This window comes from Prionailurus bengalensis, chromosome F2 (genome assembly GCF_016509475.1).
Source record: "Prionailurus bengalensis isolate Pbe53 chromosome F2, Fcat_Pben_1.1_paternal_pri, whole genome shotgun sequence".
Lineage (NCBI taxonomy): Eukaryota > Metazoa > Chordata > Mammalia > Carnivora > Felidae > Prionailurus > Prionailurus bengalensis.
Genome location: NC_057353.1, coordinates 26339434 through 26346270, shown reverse-complemented (window position 1 = coordinate 26346270; position 6837 = coordinate 26339434). Strand labels below are relative to the sequence as shown.

General features: G+C 32.8%; 1 long non-coding RNA gene across 1 annotated transcript in view; it reads right to left on the bottom strand.

Moving 5' to 3' along the window:
• Nucleotides 1-796: 796 nt before the first annotated feature.
• The window catches only part of LOC122496068, a 51099-nt gene continuing 45058 nt past the window's right edge, over nucleotides 797-6837 (bottom strand). The window contains exons 2-3 of the long non-coding RNA XR_006300667.1: nucleotides 2591-2696; nucleotides 797-1562 (exon numbers count right to left, since the gene is read on the bottom strand). This is a non-coding gene — a long non-coding RNA (uncharacterized LOC122496068). The remainder of the gene's footprint in view (nucleotides 1563-2590; nucleotides 2697-6837) is intronic.

Genomic DNA, 6837 nt, shown 5'->3' with positions numbered 1-6837 from the left:
AATATTTCATCCCTTTTCACTTCTCAACCTTCCAACACTTCCTTCCCCATTGTTACTTTAAATTGATAACCTTACTTCTTCTTTCACTGAAAAGTTCGATAGCTCAAGACTATCACATCTACTTACTGTGTCTGTGCCCAGTTACCCTCTTTTATATTACTGGGGAAGATTTGCCCATGTTCTTAACTACGGCCAAACTTCCCATTTTTCTAGTAGATTCTATCAGCATTTTCACTCTCAAAACATTGCTCTAGCAATGATCCTCTTTATTTTCTGCATTATATATTTTTTTTCTGTTACTGTGACCATTACAATCAGAATAAATACGCACCCACCAAGACACTAAAATTGTTTTTGTCAAGATCGCCAATGACCTCTATATAATTAAGCTTAACTGTTAATTTTTAGCTCCCATATTATGAACTATAAGCAGCATTTTACACAGGTGATCATTTCTTTCTCCTTTAAATGTTTTCTTTGCTTGGATTCTAAAGCTCCTGATTCTCCTGGATTTCTTATTATCATTGGCTGTTTGATTCCTTTCCTGATTTCTCATATCCTTCATCTTTTAATGTTGGAATACCAACAAGGCTTCTTTTCCTTGATTCTCTTTTTACTTAGCATTTACTTCTTGGTCATCTCATCCTTTCTCTTGACTTTAATAACATTGATATGTTAACAATTTCATAATTTACATCTCCAATTCAAAACTTTCCCCTGAACACCTCAGTCTCTCGTCTCTCTCTGTTTCTCTCTCGCTCTCGCTCTCGCTCTCGCTCTCTCTCTCACACACACACACACACACACACACATACATACACACAAATACGCACACACATAGGCCATATATAACCTTTCCACTTTGGTGTCCATTTGAAATCCCATAAATTACAAAACTAGAGGTGAATTTTGCATATATTCTTTGCAAAACATAAGTTTTATCCCCTTTTGTCACAGAAATCCACTTTAGATTTTCAAGAAATAACAGGCATTTGATATTTCCAAACAAGATACTGAGTCTTTTGTTGTTCCCCTAATTCACAAATTCTGTAAGAGCAAACACTTTGTGAAAATTCAGGAAAATGTGGCTAGGAATTTAAGTAGGCCAATCATTACATATATCATTGCATATATGAAAACGTGTAGGAAACAATGTCTCTTTGAATATAGCTGCTAAATTTCCCTCCCAATGCCATGGCATGGGTACAGGGTATGAGATTCAAATTTGTGATGCACACATTAACACAACACATTATGAGCTTTCAGGGTTATTCACAAATAATGAGAATGTTAAATCCTCATATGCCCACAAACTCCTACAGTATTAATTAGATTCTTCATGAAATTTTAACATAGATTATCAATATACTGTCCCCCATATATGTCTTGTAGGAGCAATTAAATCTTTAACCCATCTCTGATTACTCCAACCCATAGAAATATTTATCTGTCAGAACTTCCAGAACAAGTAATATTTATACCGCATATATGCAAGAGTTGGCAAATACCTCAAAGGGTCCTGAGTCCGCATTCCATTATTAACTCTATTCTCAGATACAGACCTAAATTTAGGAGAGATAAAGCAAATTACCAAAGCAGAGTCACATACTTTCCTTATATTTAGTTTACTTTTATAATTTGACTAACCCTGTTATAATAACTATCAATAATAAATTATTAAAATAATTATAATACCTAAAATCAGACTACCAATCTCTAGTGAAATGTTCTAAGGCTCAGATACTGAGATCATAAGAATGATCTAATAAATATCTTTTGATTTTTATCAAAAAGATATTTTTGGATTATAATATATTTTGGATTATAAAAGCTATTTAGTAGAGGGCAACATAGTGAGGTTTCTCAGCCCTCACAAAATCAGTGTATATAAGGGCAAAAGTTGAAGAATAAATTTTTGTCTAAAGGTATTCTCATGTACAATTGTCCTACTACCACAGGCAACTGAGATTGACCATTCATACTATAATCTTCCCACTTCAAAAAACTCAAGTTTTTAGAGAAAAAAAAATCTCAAAAATCTAAAGGTTTACCAAAGAACCTTCTTCACTGAGATTGCTTGACAAAAGTATAGTTTAACAGTAAATTTGATAAACGTTAATTTCCAAAATGTAATTAAAGCAAAATAGTTCTTGAAAGGAATATACGGGATCTTTTCTAAAGATAACTTAATAATATCACAACACTAGCAAGATGAATTCATGTGTAGAATTCTTTTATTCCAGAAACCAAATTATATCTAACAATAAGAAAACAAAACAAAACAAACTCTTCAAATCTACCTAAGCATTGCTGGCAAAGAAAAAATAGTACTCGGAATAAAATTTTAAATAGAAACTCACTGTGCATAAAACCACACTACAGAAAATAGATGTAAATGGACATTTTTTTTCTCAACAATCGCGGGCAAGAGAAGAACTAATTGAAAACCAATAAATTAAGTACAGTGCAGCAAGCGGTCTCTAGCTAACTCGGCCTATACATCAATAGGTCATTCTCAGTTAATTAAGTGAAGGCATAATCAGCTTAATTTATGTAGTTCACAGAAGTTAATGATATCATAGTACAGTACCTGACGTTTGGCCTGTCCTTACAACTTGTTTTATATGTTCAGTTCATTTTGCCGTTCCTCAGCACGGGCACTTTATTGCTGTAGCTCACCTCCAGTGTTTCTCTTCCTGCAGAAAATGGGAAATGTAACAGTGAAAAAAAATGAAAATCCAAAGATCACTTAACAAAAACTTATTGTAAAAATGACCTGATGTTTCAGTGAACTACTTTGCATTATATAAATATCAACTGCAGCAATGAGCAGAGGTTTTCTGTATAAATAAAAGCAAATGCTAAATAAGATTAATGTAAATGTATATAATATGCACATATAGATATTAACAAAACAGGAAAGGAACTTTTAAAATATTGTCCAATCATCACATATAAGCATGAACTTGATAGATGTAAGAATTATCTGGTATATTTGTAAATTGTGCTGCATTTCAACACTAGTTACACTTGGTACTGAACTCTTCTTTCTCAGAGAGAGAGTTTCTTTCCACTGTCTCTGTAGCTCATCTTCTCTTTTCTGAAGCTGCAAGTTTACACACAAAGACAAACCACAATGTCAACCAATTGGACCTCACTTAAGGAACCTAGGAGATCGATTTGTAAAGCAAAGAATGAACAGGACCCTATTTCTGAAGTACGTTGCTCAAACTGCTCTTTCATTAAAAGATGCTCTTTCTTATTGATTTTGGCTTAAGTAATGAGAAAGCTTATCCAAAAATCTTTAGCATTTGGGCTCAAGTTAAGGAAATCAATACAGTCATTTCCCATTTGAACTGCATATGTGAGTTTTATGTACGAGAGACAAGACAAAGCCAAATTCAGATAAATCAATAACATTGTCAATAGAACATGAAACTGACAAATGGCGTTTTTCAGCAATTAAAGTGAGTTGTAAATATACAAAGACTAATCAATTACAATGTTTTGTCATTAACAGTTTTTAATTGGTACAAAAGTTATGTGTGAATGTGACTCCCCAGGAATGAAGAATAGAGAACCTACCTCAGCATCACGTGGGACCATTTCACTAATATTTTTATAAATATACAGATAACTTTATATCTGACAAAACAAATTACGATCTTCATTAGGCAGACTGTATTTGAATATCAATTAATCTATATAAGCCTGTGAAATATTTTAGAAACACAGAAAGTATACACATACAGTAGCCTTTCTTCCGGAATGTACTATTTTTAAACACCATTTTAAATTTTCCAAGATTTTATAATATATTTTTGTATCTATTAATTGAACAAACTTAAAATAACTTGAATTTAATTTGAAATAGTAACATTATTCCTACATTGGAAGAGTAAAAGTAAAGTAAGCATTACATTTCTTTCATGGTTGTATTCTAAAAATACAAAAAACAATTTAAATATATATTTTGGTTATACATAAAGAATTCTAGAATTTATTCAAGTGTCTTTTAAAAGTCTTCTGTATCAATGATAACCTGTAATAAAATACTGAGCCGTTATGGTGTGCCATTATCCTAAAGTATTCAGGAAAATTGCAGTACAGATAGCTAAATATAATTCATAATATACTAAGATAGGCATATCATTAAAATGCAGATAAAACCTTTGTTTTTAATAAAAAATGATATAACAAAAGTAAAAGGTTAATTGAAAAGCAAAATAAACTACCGAATTTAGTAAGGCACATTACCTAGATTAACAGAAATCAATGAAATCATTAAAACAATTAATAACTTAGAGCTCCGTTCAGACTAAGATAAACTCTGTGGCTATTAGAATGCGGATACAAGGCTACAGAGACATATCTATTCTGACTGGGTAATTTCCTCTCTTCTGTAACAGTTCAGTAATATATGCAACTGGCATTATACGGCCACCCATTTCTTCTCGTGAGACAAGAGATCTTTCATGCTTTTTTGCTATTTGTGTTAAGTGAGTCATAAGAACCATAGTCTTTACAGAAGGGAACATACTTCCCCCCAGTGTTCAGGATATAAAATGAGCCATTAAAGCATCAATAGTATTAATCAAAGCCTCATCATTGTTCAGACTCTTCCTTGGATAGAAAATGTACAGAGTTCTACCCATCCTCCAGTCATAAACAGGAACATATATACAGCAAGCCCGGCACAGATATCTTTCCAATTAACTCTGAGGGTCACCTAAAGCCAGCATGTACTTCTCTGAAGATAATAGTCTGGTAAGTAACTGAAAATAAGCAAATTTATCACTTCATGAGTTACAAAATCAGAACAAAAGTTATAAATGCTTTTTACCTGATGCATTTTTTAAAAAGGAAGTGAAATTCTACAAACAGAACAGAAATGTAAGGTAATTTTATGAAACAGAAAAGGATACTTGAGTTTTAACCCCATTCCAAAGTTTTAGCCTTGCTCTAAAGGAAGTTCATATCTTAAGTCTTACAAAACAAAAACACAAGTGACGTTTTAAATCTGTTTCCAGGCTTCATTGCCACCACCCTCAAAACTCAGACTGAATGATCACATACTATTTTTGTCTTTTATCACTGAGACTAAAACCAGAACTATACTGGTGCTCTCCAATAGCAATATGACTTTAGAACAATTCATTGTTTTTGATAAAAATCTCTGTATTCAATAGGAAAAAAAAGAGCACATTTTGTTAATTACTTTAATCTCTAGCTATGGAAATGGAAATTATGAGTCAATGTTTAAGAAATAATATACAAGCAACCAAAAGCTAAAATCTTAAGTTTTTGAAAAGGATTCTGATGAATAGTACTATAGAAGCTTGTTCTATATAAACATCTAAGAAACTACTTTAACAATTTATAAATATCAATAACCTAAGTAGAAAATAGTATAGTAAAAAAGAAAATGTTCATTATTAATCCTATAATCTAAGGAAATGGATATCTCAATGCTAAAGAGGTAGCACTGGGGAGCCTGGGTGGCTCAGTGGGTTGAGTGTCTGACTTCCGCTCAGGTCATGATCTCACAGTAATTGGGTTCAAACCCCACGTCAGGCTCTGTGCGGACAGTGTAGGCCCTGCTTGGGATTCTCTCTCTCTCTCTCTCTCTCTCTCTCTCTCTCTCTCTCTCTTCCCCTCTTCTGCTCATACTCTGTCTCTCTCAAAATAAATAAAAATTTTTAAAAAACATCCAAAACAGAGGTAGCATGATTCATGTAGACAATATATATTAGACAAAATCCTACAAGTACAACAAATGCAAATTTAATAGTTACACTAAAACTGAATTGCAGGGGGCTCTGGAGGCAGATAGACCTTGGTTTGACACTGTTCTGCCATTTGCTAGCTGTGGTGAGACATGAGGCATATTTTTATTTTTCTCTGAGTTTCCTTATCTGTAAAAAGTAGACAAAATAAAAGAGCATCCTCACGTTGTAAAGATTAGATCAGATGATATATGTTATCCTTGGCCTCACACATATTAGGTCCATACTAAGTGTTTCCTGACCAAATGACTTAGTTTACTAATTAATAAACATTAGTCTTATTATAATGCAGAATTTAAAAATATTGAAATTTCAAAATATATTGCTGATCAAGTCATTTTACATAAATGTAATTCAGGTTCCATCTCTGTAAACTCCTAAGATTCCCTGTTATCTCTCTATAAGAGCACTTCCACTATTTGATAATTGCCTTTTTATTTGTCCCTTATGTTACAACACTGGAAATTCTTGGGGATAGGAACCATATTTTACTCATTTTTTGTATATCTGACATGACAAGTACTTCAGTAAATGTTGATTGGATTAGTAAATGAATTAACATTGTGTTTGAGAGTGAATTGTTTAGGACTTATTATATATTACATACTCTGAAAATCACTTTATATAAATTATCTCATTTTAGTCCCCCAAAGAACACTCTATATATCATTGCTATTCCAATATTCTAGATGTGTAAACAGATGAGAGATTAGGTAACAGCCAAAATCACATGAATGGTAAATGGTGGAGGTTCCAAGTTACCTAAATCATTGCATTAATTGCCTTGGTCCAGGTAACTTCTCATTTTTATAGGTTTAGAAACTGTATATAATCAATTTTCCAAGAAAGATCAGGTCCTCGTTTGCTGACGTAATGTAACTAAAAGTTTTTTTTTTAATATGAAACTTATTGCCAAATTGGTTTCCATACAACACCCAGTGCTCATCCCAACAGGTGCCCTCCTCAATACCCATCACCCACCCCGGCCTCCCTCCCACCCCCCATCAACCCTCAGTCTGTTCTCAGTTTTTACGAGTCTCTTATGTTTTGG